This window comes from Malaclemys terrapin, chromosome 11, assembly GCF_027887155.1.
Source record: "Malaclemys terrapin pileata isolate rMalTer1 chromosome 11, rMalTer1.hap1, whole genome shotgun sequence".
Classification (NCBI taxonomy): domain Eukaryota; kingdom Metazoa; phylum Chordata; order Testudines; family Emydidae; genus Malaclemys; species Malaclemys terrapin.
Genome location: NC_071515.1, coordinates 56,297,455 through 56,320,779, shown reverse-complemented (window position 1 = coordinate 56,320,779; position 23,325 = coordinate 56,297,455). Strand labels below are relative to the sequence as shown.

The window sequence follows — 23,325 nt, the reverse complement described above, 5'->3', positions numbered from 1 at the left end:
AAAGAGTTAGAGATGCATTAGATACAGACAGATAAATAGGGAGAGAGATTGTATTCTGAAGAGGTATTAGGTGGACAACTAAGGAGCTATTACAAAGGGCAAGAAATTAGGGGCTCACTCCTACAGTACTGTCTTTACTAAAAGCACAGAAGTCAATAGGGAGTTTTGCCTGAGTAAGGAATGAAAGATATGAGGTTTATTTGTTACAGAGCTATTTTATATTGACATTATACGCCAGTACCTTATATTGGCGCTGAAAGTGCTCTCTGAGAAGTGAAGTGTCTTTCATCATCAACTGATGAAAATTTGTTGATTCATAACGAAATGTTAGGGCTCAGATACCTCATTTAAAAACTCTCATTATTGCTTCCTTTAAGGGGAGCAATTTAATATTAAATATAATATGTCTTGTATTTAATACAAGGCAGCCAAAGTTTAATGAATGCCAATATGAAAAGGTATGAATTTTCATTTAAAAAATACGGAATAATAATGTCAGTCAGGAAAATGGTGATGCATCAAAGCTGACATACTACCCAACTGGTAATGGCAAAATTATCTTTCCAAGAGTTAAGAAATCAGAACAAAGCAAAATGAACCCAGGAGATTTATTTCCAACTTGAAACACAGGCAAAATCCATTTCCAGCATCCATGTGCCCAGTATGTCACCATCACAAACAGTATTGTGCCTGAAAAGACAAATATAGAAAAATACAGGAAAAGATCCCTGTAGGTGGATGGCCAATCACATTGCCATTGAAAAAGCACTAGTCAGAGTCCACCATATCCCTCAGAGCTCACCATTTTCTTTTCGGCTGTGCCAGTTTTGATAGTATAGTAATTTATCTTCACCATATGCTAATGGTAACCATGTAAAGATTTTAAAGACTGGTTGGAGCAAAAAATAACTTTTGGTTCAGAGCTGGTAGTGTATTTCCTGATTACTGGAGGTACAGTACATTAGATCTGAAAGTGGTCCAGGGAAATATTTTGCGAACATTATGAAATTTGCATTCTATGTAATATTTTCCTTGCATATCTAGCTGCAGAGAGACAGAATGCTTTACCACCACAACGATGCCCAAGTTATACAGCAGCTATACTTGGAGTGAACAACATAAAATACCAAATGAAGTCCACTGAAATCATACGTTATTACTATTTTCTGTATTTATTTCTAGTAGCACCAATAACATACTAGGTACTTTTCAAACTGAAGAGAAATCACATTTCATGCCCTCCAGAGAGCTCACTCTAAAGACAGATGGGCAGAGGCTACAGGGAAAGAGTACAATATATCACTAGATTGATCAACAGGGTTATTAGCTGTGTCACACTAACATCAGGTTATGTTTACCCAGGATGGTGGGATGAGATTGTGTGTGCATTTGGGAGTTTAGGATGATATTTACTGTGTTTCCAGTTTCTCTTCAAACATGAAATTATCAGTTAGTTAATTTGCTATAGGTACCATGGAAAAAGTGGGCCTTCAAGAGGGACTTGAACATAGATATGGTGACAGTCATGAAGATGAGCTCAGGAAGGATGTTCCATGCATGGAAGCTGGCATAGATGGTGACAAGAAGCTTGAACTTGATGCCCTGGAAAAGGGGAAGCCAGTGGAGGATTCATGGAGCCGTGAAATTGACAAGAAAGCCAACAGCCGATGTAAATAACCCTAACTACACTGATATAAGCGCTATGCCTTTCATGGAGATGGAGTTATTATGTTGATATAGAAGGGCACTTACATTGGTGGGACAAGGCAGTGGTGTGTACACTGACATAATTAGATTGATGTAAGATGCCTTATGTTGACCTAACTGTGTAGTGTAGACCATGCCTAAGTCACCCCTAATTTATTCAAGTGGGATAAATCCTCACTGGGACCCTGACCAGAGCCTGTTCAGGGATGCAAGAAGGAGAGGGAAGACACCTTGCATCAATGAAAAGGCCAGTCAAAATGTATAGACTCAGACTCATAGACTTTAAAGTCAGAAGGGAAATTTGGCCTTTTGAATGATTAATAACTATGCAGAAAGGCGTAAACTAATCCTATCTGGGGTCAGGGAGAATTCCACTCCCTCTGCCCACCACCCTTTTCAATTACTGGACAATCAGATGATTCGTTAGTAAGGTTTATACTCCCTCCTGAAACAGGCATTGTTAGCTACTGTATGAGCCAGAATATCAGACTGAATGGACCATTGGTTGGCTCTGGTCTGGCTATTCTTAGCTCTTTGTACAGTACAGTATCTCCATAGGAAGCCAGGCAATTTGCAAATAAGCAGAAACAAAAGGCCAAGGACAGCAAAAAAAGGAGACTTCTAATATTAAGCTCTAAAACCAGAAGGTACTATCCAGTCACTAGTTATCATTAACAGGAAATGAAGAAGAGGAAATGAGGGTAGTGAGAACTTGCCTACATTGTCATATTTTGTTACTTTTGTGGTGGTAGCCAGTGGTGACAGGTGACTTCCCCAAATACATTTTCTTTAATAAACCTCATTATTAAAATGCAAGTTTCAGCTGTCTGTAGATGTTATGGTTATAATGTAGGAACGGGAGAGCTACCTCATGAAACTTAAAACCCTCTCATTCCATAGAGTTTTAGATACAATTTTGACTGCAATAAGAGATTGGGTTGCTTAAAGATGATAGCATGATATGCTCCAAAATATAAAATAGGGAAGATGTTGCATTATTATATGTGAGGAAGGGCTGTTATAAGTTTTTTTATCTAAAACATTTTTGATGGAAAAATGGGGTTTTGACTAAGTGAATATTCTTGCAAAGAGTCTACTTTCTGTGTAAAATTTCAATTTTTCATTGAAAACCCAAACACCCCAAAATCAAACTATTTCAATTAGGATATCCCACTGCAGTGTCTCTTCAGAACTGTAGAATTTCCATGATGCACTATAACCATAAGTTTCTGATGATGAACCACCCTCCCTCTCTAAGAGGGGAGTCTATGGTACATCACAGCAGATGCAGTCCGACCATGGAATTGATAATATCTTATCCTCATCATGACATAATGATATCAAAGACATAGTTCTAGAAAAGCTGCTTTGGTCATGCAAAGAGAGCAGAGAAGAAAGAAGTCAGAGATAATGGACTGACAGTGAAAATATCTGAGGGACTTTGGTTTCTCCAAGTTGCAATAGATGCCAAACTGACCCCTGGCCAATCTGAAGATTAGGAAACCAGAAATACAGAGTAACGTCACTTCTGCCCATCTCATAGCCTTCCCTGCCCCACTCCCTTCCTTCCCAACACACACTTCAGCTGTGGGCCTAACTTTGCAAATTTTATGTGGTTCAGATTTTTTGTGCGTGTGTATGTGTAAACCAATTTTGGATAATTTTATTTATTTTTAATAACATTGCTCAATTAATAGTTTTACGTGCTATTTACTATGCTAAATTACATGTTTGCATTTTATTTACCTGAAAATTTGATTAATGAAAAGCTTTATTTACTGGTCCTTCTAAAGATATTTTATCTAGGGTGCAAATAATACAAAAAACATGCATCCGAAGAAGTGGGCTGTAGTCCACGAAAGCTTATGCTCTAATAAATTTGTTAGTCTCTAAGGTGCCACAAGTACTCCTGTTCTTCTTATTCCAGACCTTTGTAACTCTAACTAAAGTCAAGCAAGAAAATTACCTAACGGATGGCATCTGCTTCTTGATTTGTAGATGGCTATAGGACTAAGATCTTTCTTTCAGTTGTACAAAATTGCAATGATCTTGTACTTTTGCGTCTGCTGAAACAGATTGCTACTTATATCACTAAATACACTATTCTAAGGATATGGAAGGTATCAAATCATCATGTGGAATAGGCCCATTTTCTTTTTAAGGTCCTAACTTCTGAAGGCTGTTAACTGAACCTGCTAGACTCTGAATCTGTTTCTGTTTTTAGGTGTTATCTGAAGTCTTTTTATAAAATCTTTTAAATCTAGATCTATTTATTGGTTTTCAGGTTTTTGATATATATCCTTTTTTAGTAAGATTAATGTAAAGTGCTTTGGGATGTGTCTACATGAAAGGTGCTATATAAAATAAATGTTTCTGTTGTACTCCGACAACTTAAGCCACCAACCAAGACCAGATGACTTCAAAAGACTTCTTCAGTCTTCTGTATGAAAATAATCAAAAACTTGTTCATTTTAATGCTGTGAAGTTATGTGTGTAGAATGGATGTTAACCATTTAAAAAAGAGAAATAGATTAGTTCAGGAAGCTACAAATTTATAAGTTCAACAGCATTACTTATAAATGGCAACCTATGAGCCAGATTCTTAATGGAGTTGCATCAATTTACATCAGTTGAGGATCTAATGTATGTATTACAGAAAAACAATTAGAATGGATTGAAGGGGAAAGATCTTGTCTAATCCACATTGCAGAAGACCTTGATTCTGGAAATCTCTCAGGTTTCTTGTTCCAGTTGGTGGGATCAGGCTTCTCTTTGGGGCCCTAGGGCAAGACCCTGAGGTGGTGTAGCTTCATTTAAGTTAATGGAGGATCTGGTCCAAAATGTTTAAAAATAGTGAGTTAGGCATGGGCCACTCTCCATAGGAGTGAGTTTTGTGAGATCATTCAAAGAAATGTACCTATGCTAATCTCAAAGGATCTTAAGGGCTATAATTTGTCTGAACTGAAGAAAGGGTGAGTGACCGCATTATCTTCTGCTGACCATGTTGCCCTGAGATGGATGTTGTACTAAGAGAACCCACAATCACACATCTTCGGGAAATACAAATCTCAAGAAAAGAAAAGAAAAGAAAAGAAAAGAAAAGAAAAGAAACCAAATACAAATAAGAAATCTCCTTCTCAGGGCAAAGGAAATCTGTCTCAGCAACACCACTTTTCAAATGGATAAAAGCCTTTCTCAGAGCTGAAGCCAAATCAGTGGCACCAGTTTTAACAAAGAAAGAAACCTTACTTAGGGCGAAGAGACAGCAGGAGTGGTAGGAGTACCAGCTGGAACAGAGATGCACATCAAAGATAGTAAAGCCCTATGGCTGAAGAAATTACATGGATACTACAAACTAATAATTTTAAATATTAAAAATCCCTTTCAGCCTAAAGAAAAGATCCATGTTTTAAGCAGTCAGCCCAAGGTTAGCAAGCACTGAGTGAATACAGTCCCTCAGAACAGGGGACCTTTACTTTGAAGCCTCCTAGGTAACAAAGTGAGTTGGTTAATCCCTACTGGTTTAAAGACACAGCTTGTTATAATTTCCCCCCCTGTGCTTTTTGGTTTGTGTTAAAATATATTTGTTAGTATTGGTTTCACCTACAGTAAAGTTGCACAAAATGTTCTGTTTTAGAACAGGGAGGCATACACGTCTGTGCTTCATTCCACATTTATACAACAGCTTGCATTTCAGCATGATTCTAGCTTTCCCCCATGCCCTAAACATTAGGATTTATAGAGTTAAATTTAAAGTCTAATTTTCTTTACTAGCAAAATGTATCTCATTTGCTATCAGTCCATGCAGTATATGTTTTGTCAACTTGGTGATTCAAGGAGAAAGTCAGGCTCTCTTTGTTATCAGATTTACAATGGCTTCTTAAAAAGACAGCTTGTGTATACCTCCTGCCTCTCTAGAATACTTGCTTGCTTGGTTCCTAACAATGGCTCATTAAATTCAGTCAAACTAGTATGAAACTTACCTTCAAACAGTTTCACTTGCTGAACCCCATTCTCAAAGGATTTTCTAATCTGCAATTTTTATTTTAGACTTTAACCAGGAAAATTTGAGATAAAATAGAACATAGCACTTTCTGAAAAAACTTGATGATACCATTTCAGAAACAGAATAGATTTATGTCACTCATATTTTGAAGACAATCACACTTGTAATATTTATTTATAAAGCCGAGCATTTGCTATTGGTTTTGACTGTAATTAAACTGCATCTTGAAAGAGCATTCTGTATATTCTAGTAAACATTCATTTTTTCCATCACAGGGAAGTCCATTATTTTGCAGATCTGAACAAGGAAGTTCAAATCGTACATATCTCATAATTGGCAACCATAGTGTATTTAAACCATGTGCTGAGACTTTTTTTTTCTTTCCCCAGAAGCTCAAACTTAGCTTGAGAGTCAGCAGCACAAGGACAAAATTTCCACCCTCCTTGTTTGAATCAGGATAATTCTGATTTGATAAACTGTTATGTGTCTCTTCTTATAGCCTTCCCCCACATTCCCTCACCCTCTCTGTTACACAATATATTGCCCAACTTTCTAACAATGTCAAAATATTGGTAGGTTTTTTTTTATAAGAACGAACAACAAGGAAAAAACAAAAAGATTTATATGAAAGTCCAAAACACATTTCTAACTGTTTAGATTTGTAAGTAAAAGGAGGGGGTATTTATACCTGCTATAGTCTTTGGGGGGGAAAATCATATTTCATCTTATATTGGTTATTTACTGGTTATTTACCTTTAGACTATCAGATGACTAAATAAGGCATCTTAATTAAATCTCGAAAATGAGGCTGTACAGGACATTGTCTCTCACGTTAGCTTTTGTTTATAGTCTGACTTTGGAATCTGTGTGCAAAGCTGAACATGTAAATGTCACTGCACAGCTAAATACTTCCAAGTAACCCTAATGGCGGTAGTTGTCCTGCCACTGGGAAGAGTTCACCAGTGCTTTCAAGACAGCAGTCATGTGAACAGCATATCACTGCACTAATATAAGGTTTATATCCCATGGGTAACTCAGACCACACGTGTAGCATAGCAAAAGTGCCATCTGGAAGTAATTCCCTGTTATTACTTCTTATCAGGACTGCTGAGGGGTTTTTATTTATCAAGTATAAATGAATCATAGGGAAAACTGATGTATGATCATTAAACTATGAAAACTTATTAGGCTATCCTTTTACTGCTCAAAATAGAAGTCTAATAGAGGTAGGCTAGATCATGCTAACCTACAGCATGAATGTGACATGCAAAAGAAGAAATAGACTGAAATATGTCTGAGTTATACCAGGAAATTACATATTCTTCTTAAAGTAAAATAAACACTTGACAAAGCTGTTAATCATCCCTAGTGGAAAGGATTTACAGATTCAATATTAAGATGATGAGCTTCCCACTGGTCTTAGAAGCACTGTAGTCAAATGAATCCATTTTCCTCTGAAATCATTTAGATAAAAATTACATTGACATTGAAGAATATGAATGGTTTGAATGTTAAAACGTCACTTTAAAAATGCATTGTCCCTCCAGTGGGTTCCTAATAGTCCTAAGTTAATATTTAGTATATTTTGAATGAAAATTTCAAAGTCAATATCTTATATGTAAGTATATATATTTATAATGTACTCACTGTATAGACCCACCTACATGTATGTGTATCTAGACAAACTATATGTTTTATACACAAGCCCACACCCACACACTTCAACAATAAATACACTGTGCAACTGTATTTCCACATATTTTCACACACTGTTTTTGAATTTTATATATTTATAGACAAATATTTTGCATCAAACCACACAGGAGATCTCGTACACAAAAAAATTAAATGTTCCCACACCAGAGAGTAGAAGAAGAAAGAATACATATTTATCTTGATTAAGATGATTTCATAAAAGCTCTTGACAATTAGATTTTTTCAGTAATTTGAAACAATCCTTTATTGAGAACATATTTGGAAATTTACCTGCAGTTAAATTGTAGCTGGAGATGCCAATAAAAACAAACAATTTTTAGAAGTTACCCATTCAAAGAGAGAAAGAGAAAGAGAATGAGTGAGAGAGATTATGGAATTTAATGATTAAGAATGTGTGCAGTGCAGTATAAGTACATTTGTTTCCTTGGAAACAAACTAGTACTGTTGCACTGAAGAAATTTGTAAGCATTAAAAAATTCTGTAATCAGGCCCCAGGAGAACATATTAAAAAATTTAAAAGGGATAAATATTTGACATTCCTGCCCATTTTCTGACTGTACTTGTTGATGAGGCCTGCTGTCAATGGGTGGTGTTTCTAATGTTGGAGAAATTGATATGATATGTGAACCTTCACTGCCAAGAACACACTTCTAAATGGCTAATCCATGTGGTAGGATCAACAACCCTGGCATAATACTGAAAGATTTAGATCACTTAAGTACCAAGTACATGGCAAATGCAACTGAAAGTAGACTAACAAGCCTGCAATAAAGATCCAAAGGAGGGACTATTGACAAAGGGCTCTAAAGGCTCAGCCCATCTTCTTGTTGCTTTCAGAGAGCAGCAGATTTGGTATGGTGAGAAGAGACAATAACAATGCTGCTGTATCATGTCAAATCTATGGCTTATCAGCGTTCTTCAACTCAACTGGTTCAGAAAAACAACACAGTTGCAGCCCCTGAACCATCACCCACTTTTAGAACCAAACCTCTCTCAGTCTTTTTCACTTCATTTTTTCTGGCACGAAGCAGAACCAGAAGTGCTAAAATATATATTTTTTTAAAAGCTGGATTTCTATCTGCAAGCTGCAGCACAAATACTAGGAACCTCCTACTAAAACTTGTTCTGGTGAGACTTCCTGTCCAGTTTTGCAGACTCAAGAGGCGTGGTTAGCTTGGATGAGAATTTGAACTCTGGGGTGGCCTTTCCAAACAGAATCCCATTCTGGTCCCCTCTCCTTAAGCTAGCATACAGAGCTAAATACAATATTGTCAACCCTACTATTCAGTATAGTAGTAACATGGATTCATTTCATATTAATTATGATATTTTGGATTGGATGGAGTTGCTGCATGTTTATTTCCAAATAAATACAGCCCAAATAACTAGTAGTAGCAATAATGTATGTCACACAGAAAAGGTTAAGACATCTCAGGATGATCATGAAATAAACTTGTGAAATCTTACCAAAAACAGGGGAAACCACACAGAGCCTGGAGAATAATAGCAGGTCGAAAAATATCAATGCAGTGAGACTAAATGAAGTCCTAAAAGTTCATTCCCATCAGAAAAGTGATTGTAAGGGGGTGGTATATAAGGTTTTATAGTTATGAAAAAATAAAAATTGCCAAAAATGAATGAGGCAATCCTTCCCAATGGAAAAAACTCAAGAACATGGAAAGACATATAGAATAGGAGTGCAGAGGAGAGAAAGGGATTTTAGGTACAAGTGTTTCACATGAATGGGAGACAAGTCATAAAATTAGCTTCCAGCTACAGGCATAAAAGTATAAGGGAGCATCCATGTGTTGAGAAAGGAATATAGGAGTATGTTACTGAGGAAGAAAATGAGCAAATTCCCGTCCTGTACTTCACTGAAACTTCAAGTTATTCCCTTAACCTTATAACTTCAAGTCAATGGTATCACATCAGTCATGAATTTGGCCCTATTGCTTTAGAGATCCTAAAGAGATTCCTTTTACCCACTTGAGCTTGATCTGGTACCACTGAAGTCAATGAGGGTTTTGCAGTTGATTTCAATGGGAGCAGAACTAAACTATGTGGTTAGAGTTGGAGACTCTGGAAAGGTGAAATCTACCCTTGCAATTAGGATGGGTAAACAAAGCTGTTACCCAGCCTACTCTGTGAAGGCCATTCTCAAGCCTGTGGGGTCCATGTTGGTTGTGTGAGATGTTGGGGACACAAACTCAATTTTATACACTGATATTTTTCTATTACATCCATCCTGATACATTATACTTAAAATGCTTATTGAAATGGCTGGAACCAGATCAAGATGACAAGGTCGTGGCTGGTCAAAAGCTCTCCTACTGGAATAAGTTGCTAAAAAATATTGCAGTAGCTAAATATATCTCTTCTTTTGCTCCTGTAAGTAAGAGGAAATAAGAAACTACATACAGTAGTTAGAAAATGCCTAAAGTAATCTCAATGGAATGCCACCCATCTGCCCCCAAAAGGGTCCAGTTCACTTGTTACCTGTATCTCCCTATCACTTTACACTGTCTCTGCTGCCCGGCACAAAAGGACTGTAAAGCCAGCAGATCATAGAATCATAGAATATTCGGGTTGGAAGAGACCTCAGAAGGTCATTTAGTCCAACCCCTTGCTCAAAGCAGGACCAACACCAACTAAATCATCATAGCCAGGGCTTTGTCAAGCCACACCTTAAAAACCTCCAAGGATGGAGATTCCAACACCTCCCTAGGTAACCCATTCTAGTGCTTCACCCCTTCCTAGTGAAACAGTGTTTTCTAATATCCAACCTAGATCTCCCCCACTGCAACTTGAGACTATTGCTTCTTGTTCTGTCATCTGCCACCACTGAAAACAGCCTAGCTCCATCCTCTTTGTAACCCCCCTTCAGGTAGTTGAAGGCTGCTATTAAATCCCCCCTTACTCTTCTGCAGACTAAACAAGCCCAGTTCAGCCTCTCCTCGTAAGTCATGTGCCCCAGCCCCCTAATCATTTTTGTTGTCCTCCGCTGGACTCTCTCCAATTTGTCCACATCCCTTCTGTAGTGGGGGGACCAAAACTGGATGCAATACTCCAGGTGTGGCCTCACCAGTGCCGAATAGAGGGGAATAATCACTTCCCTCGATCTGCTGGCAATGCTCCTATAATACAGCCCAATATGCCTTTGGCCTTCTTGGCAACAAGGGCACACTGTTAACTCATATCCAGCTTCTCGTCCACTGTAATCCCCAACTCCTTTTCTGCAGAACTGCTGCTTAGCCAGTCAGTCCCCAGCCTGTAGCAGTGCATGGGATTCTTCCTTTCTAAGTGCAGGACTCTGCACTTGTCCTTGTTGAACCTCATCAGATTTCTTTTGGCCCAATCCTCCAATTTGTCTAGGTCAATTTGGACCCTATCCCTCCCCTCCAGCGTATCTACCTCTCTCCCCAGTTAGTGTCATCTGCGATCACGAGTGTAAAGAGACTCCTGCGCCCCCCCAGTACAGGCGATGTTGTTTTAGGGATCAGGGCACGGCATGAGTACTAAGGTGCTTTGCTATTCCCTATTGCAACAGTGGTCCCTTTGGGCCATGGTCTGCCAGGAGCAATTTTTTTTCCCTTTAGAAGTTAGTGGAACCATGAGGCTGCTCTAACCTCCGCCAAGAGTCCCAAATGGCCCCCAGTAGACCCCTGAAATAGAGATAGCACAAAAGTAGTATAAAGCTTTCTTTCTCCTCCAGGTCCTTGAGTGTTGTGCTGAGAGGTTGGGTGTAACCATGAATTAGGTAGCAAATTCCCCTCCCCACCATCTCACTCCTTTAAAAATTCTGTCTTTTATCTCCTTTGTCCTCTTCCCTATAACTTTGTACCATTCTCTTTATTATACCATATATCACCTTTTGTTTTTTATCCAACAGTTTAGAGTCTCATGCATGCGTCTCCCATACATGAAAATCCTACTGATATCAATGCATGCTCCATACAGATAAAGACATGTATATTGTCCTTAATTCCTTATGACTTTATATGGTTTTTCACTTTTCCTCACTTCAGTGCTTCTTCTCCTTGAAACTTTTTCTTTCCTACCACCCCTGCTGTATGTTGTCTGTCTACAAGATTCCTCTCCTCTCTTCAGGGTAAATTTGTGACTGGAACATCTGACTCCTGTGTAGCTTGCATGTCTATGGGAAAAGTTAAACGGAGCCAGCTCTAGGGAAAGCTTTTCCTGTGGATCTCTGCAGGAACCCAGGAGTAATTCTCCTTTGATACTATTTTTTTTTAAAGAATCTACATGTCTGTATGTGTGTGTTGGAAAGTTTGTTGCAATATGACCATGTGTTAATAATACATCAAAGTCCAGATTTAAAATATTTTAAAAAACATGAAAAAAAATGGGCTGTTTATAAAGCTAATGAAGAAAATATATTTAAGAAAGTAAATTCTTTGACAATGTGGGTAATTTCCTGAAATCAGAGCTCATCTTGTAACAAATCCATATTCTGTAAACAACAGACACAAGCAAAACATAAATCTCACACATACTGTATCGTCTCTATCCTGGCAATAAGATTTTTTGGATCACAGCAATGGAGACAGTGGGTTACAGAAAGAATAAAGGCCTGCTCCAATACCCACTGAAATCAATGGAAATTGACATGGACTTCAATGAATATTGGATCAGGCTCCAACACCACAAAACACTTAAAACAGGAGCTGCAGTGAGCTTTTTACCAGACAGACAAAAGGTTGTCTATGAACTTCTGCTGGTTATTAAATATAAGAGCCTGTGCTTTTAAATTTCATATAATTAAGACATTCATACCAAGAATGTTGTGTATCAGTGTGATTACAGTTATATGACAATAAATTTGTGAAATTTCTATTTAAAAAAGCCTCACAAATTTTGCACATTTACTTTATGTGCAGCACAAAGGGCCACCAAATTTAGTCGATGTTCTCAAACTTACAATATAAGCTCTCAATTCTTCAAAAATATACACTTGTGCTGAACTTTAAAAATCTGCTTTGCCTCACTGACTTCATTTGATTTTGATTGTCAATTTGAGAACATATACTAAAATTAGGAGAAACTTTGTACTGCATATATAGTATTTTTTCAAAATTCGTTGGGCTTTCAACTTTTTTTTTTTTTTTTGAAGTTCTGTTAAAAACTTTTTCTGCCTCTTGGAACAGTATAAATTCATGCCACTTGAGTGGTAATTTATCCCAAAAAGTATCCAAATTAATAATATGTGATACTAGCATGTGCTTGAATATATAATTATATATATATTCCCTTTTCAAGTAGATTAAAACTTATTTTTCCCTGTAGCACAAGCAATAAGATTTTTTGACAGAGGATGTTCACCTATTAAATCACAATCTTGAATCTCAATACAAAAACAAAAGAAAACAAAAACAACAACAAAACACCTGAACAGAGGAAAATTAAGATTGGATAGAAAATATATTAGGTTTAGACTTGAGATAATAGAAAGACCTGTAATCAGAAGACATGTTTTTTTATTACAGGCAGAGATAACATTGAAGAAAGTGTAGGATAATGCCTTGGGCTTAATTTAAGACTAATGTAACACAACGGTAGCTATATGGTTGTTTTACCAGCTTTTCTCATAAAGAATTTCTTTTCCAACATTTACCCTTCAGGCTCAAAAATGGGTTTATTTAATTTTAGACATGTGCCAATAACCCAACTACCTCCAAAAGCTGGCCATTCCTTTCCCCAATTTCATTTAGCTTGGAGAGCACATAATGACTTCCATCTTCTAGGCCCAATCCTAAGCCTACTGACATCAATAGAAAGACTCCTGATGATGTACAGTGGGTTTCGGATCAGACCTCTTAATCCGTGTAGCAATTTGAACAGAAGTTTAAGAAGAGGGAGGCACAGTTTTCTGTAAAAACAAGGAGTACTTGTGGCACCTTAGAGACTAACAAATTTATTTGGGCATAAGCTAAAACCCACTTCATCAGATGCATGGAGTGGAAAATACAGTAGGAAGATATATATACACAGTACATGAAAAGATGGGAGTTGCCTTACCAAGTGGGGGGTCAGTTCTAACGAGACAACTTTAATTGAATGGTCTCGTTAGAACTGACCCCCCCAACTTGGTAAGGCAACTCCCATCTTTTCATGCACTGTGTATATATATCTTCCCACTGTATTTTCCACTCCATGCATCTGATGAAGTAGGTTTTAGCCCACGAAAGCTTATGCCCAAATACATTTGTTAGTCTCTAAGGTACCACAAGTACTCCTTGGTGTTTTTGCTGATACAGACTAACATGGCTACCACTCTGAAACCAGTCACCATGCAAGGCACAGTTTTCTGTCTAATTCTACTGTGCTCCTTTTTGGAGTCATTTGGTCATAAGAGTTGTTTTTCCTATATGGCTAGCAGGGAGATTGACATCATCATAGGTAAAAAAAGATTATGCTCCTTTTTAAATAAATAGGTGTGGAAGGTTTCTCTGTGTCCCACTGTTCATACATACTAGTAATCTACTTGCATAACGCCCCCCCCCCTTCAAATTTCAAGAGATATAAATTACACACGGAAACATGCAGTGATGTGGCTTTTAGTGGGAAACTATTTCTCCTTGAGTTGAAGAAGTGGACGGGTCTCTCCTAACACCTCAAGCTACATGCTCATTTTATTCATAGGGAAATAGCTTTTAATTATATATCTATAAAACAGCTAGCATTGGTTTCTTAACAGATTTCTAGCATGTAAAAGTGTAAATTAGAATTCAGCACAACCCTGGTGCTGGGGAAATGTGTAGGGGTAGATGTGTGCAGTGCAGAGGTTCATGAAAACCTACCAAAATTTTTTGATTTTTTAAAAATGAGAGCTATGTACTATTCAGTATTCCCAAAAGTGCACCCAGTAATTTAATGGGAGATGCATGGCTAAAATCCCACACTCTAATCTGCATCTATATCAATTTCAATCTTCACTTTACATGTAAATAACCCTACATCAGAAGTTGTTTAAAAGTCTGTGTATCGCTTATTTTAATGAACCAAATGACAGTTAACCTGCTGCTTTTAATTGGTATTGAAAAAGATCCAGAGCAGATGGTGATGTCCAGGAATTTATAATAATAATAGCTGTATAATTTCTTTTTGTTTGTGTTTTTTAAATAGAACTGAAAATAATGCCAACATATAATCCACCATTTTCATAGAAGAAAGTGGTGGTACTGATGTATTATTCAAAGGTGGGGAAGACATTATATAATTGGCTAAATTTAAAACTATTGACAAGAATTATTGACCACTTTATGATTGATACCACAAAGTATATTTGGTCATGTGAACTTGTTTAATTCAAATGGATAGATAATTGCAATCCCATAACTGAATAATAGAGCTGGTGGAAAGTAGTGAAAAAACTAATTTTGGACCTTTTTCTGTTTGCAAATTATTTTTGAATGTATGCTTTTCTTTAATTTATTCATTATTTAAAATAATTCACCAAATAATTTCTGCAATTTTTTTTGTCCTAAAGGTCATTCATGTTCATTTTACTGCAAGTATTCTAAATTTGAGTGATGTTGGTTCATATTGATTGTGTAAAGTGATAACATGGACTATTTCTGTACTTTAATTTGATTAGGAGAACTTTAAAAATCAGGTATCTGATAGGAATTCTTGAGTTTCCAAATTTAAAATTCGTTTCCAGTGAATATACTCCAACATCTGCTCAAAATGCACTGTTCCTATGAATATAAGTTAGTAAATTAATTTCCTAGAATATTTGTGAACATAGGAGTATAAACATGATCCAAGCAAATTCATTTAAATATTCAAACAAATATTCATAGGTGTTTGGGGGGTTTTCCCCAGTATTCACTGAAAATACTATAGTCAAATTCAGCCCAGGTATAAACAAGTGTGGCTTCTATTCATTTCAACAGGAGTTGCACCTGTGTATGCCACAGCTGAAATTGGGGTACGTCTATACCCAGCCGCTAGTTCGGCGGCTGGCAATCGAACTTCTGCGTTCGACTTATCGCGTCTTGTCTGGACGCGATAAGTCAAACCCGGAAATGCTCGCCGTCGACTGCAGTACTCCAGCTAGACGAGAGGAGTACCGCGGAGTCGACGGGGGAGCCTGCCTGCCACGTGTGGACCGAGGTAAGATCGAACTAAGGTACTTCGAACTTCAGCTACGTTATTCACGTAGCTGAAGTTGCGTACCTTAGTTCGATTTGGGGGGTTAGTGTAGACCAAGCCTTGGATTCTACTCAACATTCACTGTGCTACAGCACAGACAGAGTGAGAAGTAAGATAAAATTCCCTATCCCAGCCAATGTACTGGCATGAATATGGTTGCTTAATTCTTTATCTGAAACTCTGCTCTCCTTCAGTATCAACAGGAAAGATTAGAATGTGAGCTGATTCTTGAAACATTTCTGATGTCTCCTTCCATGTAGAATGATTAATAATATGGGAAACATTCCCATATTTGCAGATATGAAAGTGTTTTTCAAAGCAATAATCACCACAGTTCAGAAAGGTATGCTCAAAAAGAAGGGCAGGTCACCTTCTCCTCCTGCATGGCTAATTAGCTCACTTTCTTTGGTCTACTTATTTGGGATGTTTACATGGGAAGCCAATGCTTATGGCTAGAGATGGATGAATGTTGGTATTTTCCATGAACATTAAAAGTTTTAAACTTTATTCATCTCCCTCTTATGCTTACTTTGTCTAGTTATTCCATCACATGAATTCACTAGTGGGAATGTTTGTGGAAATGGCTAATTTTAAGGAAATATACAGAGAAAGCAAGTTTTAAGATAATAAAATTCCCATTGGAAACCTAATTCTAAAAGTTATACTCATCTAGTAAGGGAAAGGAAACTATGTGATACCTTTGTTCAATCCAAATTAAAATACACAGGCACCAAGCACTCCATTGGGTGTTAAACACAACTCAGATATCACATACAGTCTGCTTACAAACAATTCAGGAACAAGATATAGGGACAAAATGTGTTCATTATGAATGATTTGTCCAGCTCTACTGATGACATAAGTTTGAATGAAAAATATAAAATCACGCCAAATAAAAATAATGTCTTAGGAGGAGGTGTTAGGTAATGTTAGAAGAAAAGCCAGGTCTTCAGCTATCTCCAGACTGTAAAGGAAGTGAAATGTTTGAGAAGGAGAAACAGTTGATAACACAGCCTGATCTATGTTTCAAAGAGAAAATTAAAATTGAAACCACACTTCCATGGGATGAAGATAACAATCAGTCAAGAACAGTATTCTTGTAAGGAATAAAATGCACACCACCATCTCCTTTCCTCATCCACTCCCGACTTCAGCTCACTGAATAGTAAACTTCTCAAAAATAAATCCTCTCAGCATGAAAGTGTAATACTGGGCACCTGTGCGGGAGCACACGATAAAGTTCATGACAGCACAGAACATCAGGATTAACTGTGCATGTTAGATGCTGTCAATGATAGCTAGCTAGCTAGATAGATAGATAGATAGATAGATAGATGTGTGTATGTATATATGTATGTATATAAAATAGAAAAAGCAACTTTAAAAAAACAAAAGAAAAGGCCCAGGCTTCCTTGGCTAACAAAGATCTAGGAAGCCTTTTAGCCTATTATTGAAACAAATCTATGGTTTACATTTCGTTCTGAGTGAAATCCAACATCTGAGCTTTTGTTCAATGTTTATTCAACCGTATAAATTGAGTAATGGGTTTATTAAACCAATCCCTGGGAATATAGTGATTTAACACTGTTTAGCTTTATCATCCAGATGTATGGTTGTCTGAGTATCAAAAATATTACATAGTGTGGGAGAACTACTTCTCTAACAATGGACAACAGAATAAATGAATAGAGCGACTGAGTCTCTCAAGTAAGCAGATGCAAGACAGTGAAGGAGAGCAACTTACTCCCATTATATTAAATCAAGGATAGGGTCTAGAACTGAAATTTGACACCTTTTGTTTCATCTCATTCCCAGTGCAGGCAATGGGAGATTTACTACTGACTTCAACAAGAGCAGGATCAGGCCTTAAATTAGGTGAAGTAATAACCAACTTATTTTAACTCAACTGCTAAACAAACATACTCTCTTTTCAAAGAACCTGTTCAGAGAGACCCTTATGCATAGAAAACTTCTACCAAGACACGGTGCCTGATCCTGCATGTCTAACTAAAACAGGCAACAAGAGTTTTGCCTCAATAAGGTGTATACAAGCAGGCCTATAATGCGCGCGTACACACACACACACACAAACGATATGAACAAATGAAGAATGAATCATCCTTTACAGAAATATGTGTATGTTTATGAATATACAGTGGGAAGATGACAAGAAGGGACAGGTGGGTCAAACCATTCAAATAAATCAGGAAACATAATATATAATGCTATGTTTTTCTAAAACTATGAATATGTTTTTAAACCACCAAGCACAATGCTCTCATTTACTGAAAGAAGAAACTAGACAAGCATTATTCCTACATTTGATTTAGGCTATTGTTCAACACAGGTTTTTGAGTTATATGGTCACTATCCTTAGTTTATATAATTTTATTAATCTGTCTGCTACTATTATTATTAATAATAATAAAGTGTAATGTTTTTCCAAAGCTGCATTGTGTTTTGATGGGTCTCTCAGACATGCATGCTTTGAAGAATTTCCTTTCAAAATTACAAAATATTTATACAATAAATCATCAGATGATTTAAAATTAAATCATTCTGGTTGTATTTATGTTCATGAATCAAATGTGACTTTTCTCGCTTTACATAGGTCTATGCTGTTTTCAACCTCAACCTTTGCGAATGACATTTTCATTTAGAATCTTATCATTTCATAATTATTACCTTTCAGAACTCCTAGGGAGAGAACAAAAGCTTCCTCTTTGTATTTCCATTGTTATGTTCCTTTGAAGAACAAATTAAATTTCAATCCCAGCCAAAACAAACTTTTAAAGTACAAAATAAATTAGAAATTACATGAAAAAATATCAAGCTGTGAAAGCTTGACTTAGGCTCTCATGAGTCCAGGTATATTCAAGATAATTTATTACTGTGTTTAATTTTCTTTATTTAACCATAGTGGACCACCTTCAGCCTGATGTAACCTGGTAAATCTCCCACTGAAGTCAATGAGAATTGCTCCAGTTTATGCCATGACTCATGTGATGTTAATCAAAATCTGAAATATTTTATATTTTTTGGTTGATTATTCATTATTATTATTGCATGTCTAGAGATACAGAGAGATTCACTTATGTTTATCAGCACTCTCACAAAATGTATCCAGTATTTTATACAATAATGAATTTTCACACATTTCCTCATTATAAGCAATTCTCATCATTCTTACCATGTCAGTTTCCTTTCATTTCACTCCATGATAATTTCTCCTTTAGTGACTTCTTTTAGCTTTGAATAAACTCTGGCCCTGATCACCAGTAGACCTTAAAAATCCGATGGCATTTTTGCGAGTCTAGGAGTGTCACTCTTACTGCCCTAGCCACATTTCAATTTAAATTCAAACAAACTAACTAACTTCACATTCACTAGAATTATTGTCTCAGTCTTCTGAATTATTAATACATTTCCCAAAACATTAGTCAGTTGTTTCACAAATTATGGAGCAGAAATATATTATCACTTAGATGCTACTATTCATATTACAATGAAAATAAGAGCTCTTGAGAGTTGTTTCCAGTACACAGTTGCCACCTCACTTTATTGCCTGTACCAGCATGAGAGGATGTCTGACTTCAAGCAAAGTAGTCTGAGAGGAAAGAGCATCTGTATGACTGCAGCCTACCTAATTTCAAAGGCTATGGAATGAATGACAAGGTGTCTCTCCCATCTCTCTTAGGCTTGCTTTGCTGATCTCTTTAGGTGGAGGAAATCTAAAGAGAAAACCAGCCTGGGGGAGGAATAGCAGAAATCAAGAGACCTGGATAGTGTTCAACTCTCAGCAAGGGACAAAAGTGTAAGTGGCTCCTGGCAGCTCCATTCAGACGAAGAAATGGGGTGGCATCACTCAAGGTTTGGCAGGGAGAACAGTGCTGATGCAAAGGAGAGAGGCACTCCTCTAGTAAAACAGTAACACCTGGCCCACTAAAAAGATTGACCTATATGCCTATTTTACCAGAGATTGGGATTGGCGCTGCTCCAGGAAGCAGGAAAATTTTACAAGAGATGTTACGTCTGTCTGTTTCAATTGTGAGTAGGCTGGGAAGATGAGAGAAGGGCCACTGCACATAAAGCACCCAAGAATGTATGTACCACAAAAGGGCCTAAAAGGTGCACAGGGATTAATGATTGCATTGATTGAAACTCAGATAAACATCCAACTTTTAATGTGAATTGAACCTCTAAAGCTTTTTGAGATTCAGCTAGAAGTAGCTCCAGCTTGATTTAACTGTTTAGAGATGGTTCTAGGAGGAGACAATCCATTTTTTCCAGACTTTGGGTGGGGAAAAGGAAGTCAGAAAAGGAATTCCAGTCCAAACTACCCAACAATTTTAGTCTGTTCTCATTTCCAATTCAGATCTGGGAGATTTCCCAACTCCCACTTCCAATTGAAGTCAGTACAGAAGATTTCCAAAAACATCAGTCAATCCCTTTATGCTGGATAAGCAAGACCTCAGGCTTGACTGACGTGGCAAGAAGTTGGAAAAACAGATGGCTTGGTATGAGCTGCGACACCCCATCATAGATTTAAATCTGAAATGTTTAAGAAACATTCTCCCTTCTCACCTTACTCACAGGAGGATAGCGTTGACTGTCATATTGGTCTCTTTTGTCTTAAAAAGCTATGAATCTGAGAAGCAACAGGCCACTGGATTTCCCCCAGTGAAGACATCATCAGATGGGACTCTTTGGAGGTTGAGTCAGTCTCAAAGCTTTAAATTAAATGACAAAAATGCAAACAATTATATACAATTTATAGAACCCCAGAGATCTCCTTTATCTATGTATCTAAAAACAAGGTTGGGAAGTAAGAAATGATCTTAACATTAATCTACTGACACAAATTTATGGTATAATGGAGGAGGACCAAAAAAGGGCATAGTGGGGCTTTCAAAAGTCAATAGGAGTTAGGCTTCTAGGTGCTTCTGAAAATCCCACTGAGCATCTATCTGCATTTTTAGGCACATAAATACCTTTGAAAATCTGGCCCAAATCCTTTGCTTAGAATAATTAATGAAGAGCTGCAGTGGATGAACCCAAGACATGAGTAGTCTCTATGGTGCTTTGCTCTAGGAGTCTTTTGTGTTCCAGTTACACAGTCTCTAGTTCCTCACAGCTTTCCTTTTCTAATCAACATTTTGAGCAAAAGAGAAAAAATATGTTTATTGAGAACAAATGTTACAAAACAATTTTATTTTCCCCTGGAGCCTTGCCAAAAGAAGCAGAAATCCCTGGATAGATTACATGTACAGCCACAGTTATACATTTGAACTTATTAAATTACAGTAGAGTCTAGAAGACACAAGTGAGATCAAGGCCCTGTTGTGCTGGGTGCTGTACAAACACATAGTAAAAGACAGTCCCCGCCCTCAAACTCTAACAGATGGGGAAGCCCAAGCAGCATGGTTTCAATGGTGCTGTGCTGACAGGAAGTTGGGACAGAGCAGGCAGGGTCCAGGAGTTGGTGTGGACTCAGATGGCCTCTATGCAAATGGCCCTGTACTGCAAAAATCCCATTTCCATGGGGGGAAAGTGTGAGAGTCTGTGAGGTTTAGGGGCCAGACTCACAGACAGGGTCTGAGTAGACCTTCTTTCCTTTTCTCAGTTATTCAACCCTTATCACACATGACACCCAACTCCTCTCAAGCCTTCCTCCCAGACTTTTATTTATTTATTTATTTATTTATTTATTTTAAACAGGCTCTTTCAAGTCATTTTTCCTCTGTAAAATCAGAGCTCCTGCCTTTTCTTAGTGTCCTCTGGCAGACAGACTTGCCATCTCCCTTAGACTAAGGAAAGGCAGGCCTTCTTATAGTATGCCTTGTTAGCAGCCTTGAGTTCCAATGCATGTTGTCCTACACAGTGTTTTGGAGTGAGCAGCAGTGAGCCTGCCAGCCCAGGTCGACAGACTTGGGCCAGCACGGCTAGTGCTAGCATTCTAAAAATAGCTGCACAGACAGTGCTTTGAAGTTGCGGGCTCTGAAACCCAATCCCCACCTAGGCTTCAGAGCCCAAGTTTCAACTTCAAAGTGCTGTCTACATAGCTATTTTTAGAGTGCTAGTATGAGCCCCGCTGGCAGAGTCTGTCGAGCTGGGTTGGGAGGCTCACTCCCACTCACTCTAAACACGGTGTAGACATAACCATAAAGGCCCAATAGCACCCTGTGGTAGAAACAAACTACAAAATTCTTGAGCCTTGCTTGGAAGAATGTCACAGACATACTTGGGTGTATAAGGCTAGGGAAAGGCCCTGGACAAAGACAACCCCGATTGCTGGTCACTTCAGGTTATAACATCAATTCATGGAGAAGAAGAAGAAGATGGGTGGAGAGTTGTTCTGGTTATGTAATGTTACTGGGATTCGTACTGGGTTACTTATGCTTCTGAATCCATTTAGATTTGCCTGTTTCAGTCTAAATACAGCAAACTACATCAGGAGGTTCTACCTATACTATTAAATGGAGCTTACTTCCTACATAAAAAGGCATAAGTTGTGTCATCAATATGCCTTACTTAAAAGTTAAGAACACAAGAAGAACATGAGAACGGCCTTACTGGTTGTCTAGCAGGCTTCCTGCTTCTGATGTACTTAAAAAAAATTGCTATTACTTTTTGAGTCTTTGGCTAGCTGTTCTTCAAATTCTTTTTTGTCCTTCCTAATTATATTATTATATTTCATTTGCCAGAGTTTATGCTTCTTTCTATTTTCCTCACTAAGATTTAACTTCCACTTTTTAAAGGATGCCTTTTTGCCTCTCACTGCTTCTTTTACTTTATTGTTTAGCCACGGTGGCACTTTTTTGGTTCTCTTACTATGCTTTTTAATTAGGGGTATACATTTAAGTTGAGCCTCTTTTATGGTGACTTTAAAAAGTTTCCATGCAGCTTGCAGGGATTTCACTTTTGGTGCTTTACCTTTTAATTTCTGTTTAACTAACCTCTTCATTTTTGTGTAGTTCCCCTTTCTGAAATTAAATGCTATAGTATTGGCCTGCTGTGGTGTTTTCTCCACCACAGGGATGTTAAATTTAATTATATTATGGTCATTATTACCAAGCGGTCCAGCTATTTCACCTCTTGGACCAGATCCTGTGCTCCACTTAGGACTAAATCAAGAATTGCCTCTCCTCTTGTGGGTTCCAGGACTAGCTGCTCTAAGAAGCAGTCATTTAAGGTGTCAAGAAACTTTATTTCTGCATCCCTTCCTGAGGTGTCATGTACCCAGTCAATATGGGGATAGCTGAAATCCCCCATTATTATTGAGTTTTTGATTTTAATAGCCTCTCTAATCTTCCTGAGCATTTCACAGTCACTATCACCATCCCGGTCAGGATGGTCAGGAACTTCAACTTATATTGCTTCCTACACCTGGTTTTTCAAATAAACTTTTTCAGATACTCAGATGCAAATCTGCTGCTATAAAGTTCCCCGTTATTAAGAAGAGCTAAAATGTATATCATCTGGCATTATTCCCCAATACCTATTTGCATATGTAAATCAAACAGCTTATATATCTGACAGTCAATTTAACCAGTTTGTCAGGAATTTCTTTTTCTGAAACAATCTGAAAAAGAAGTAAGAAAGAAACATATTGCATGAATGTACTTTTTAAAATAAAAAAGTGATAATTAAAGTAGATAAATTTCTACCGCTAATTTCTCTCTTTCTTAGAACATTATTTTTGTCTCAAAGAACATTTGCTC

The 23,325-nt window shown here is 37.4% G+C and overlaps 1 long non-coding RNA gene across 1 annotated transcript; it reads right to left on the bottom strand.

The window, feature by feature from the left end:
* Positions 1–607: 607 nt before the first annotated feature.
* LOC128845811 (uncharacterized) lies at positions 608–23,190 on the bottom strand. Its single transcript, XR_008446726.1, has 4 exons — positions 23,103–23,190; positions 20,596–20,748; positions 20,189–20,334; positions 608–690 (listed from the first exon to the last, which is right to left on the bottom strand). It is a non-coding gene; the product is annotated as an uncharacterized LOC128845811 (long non-coding RNA).
* Between the last annotated feature and the right edge of the window lie 135 nt (positions 23,191–23,325).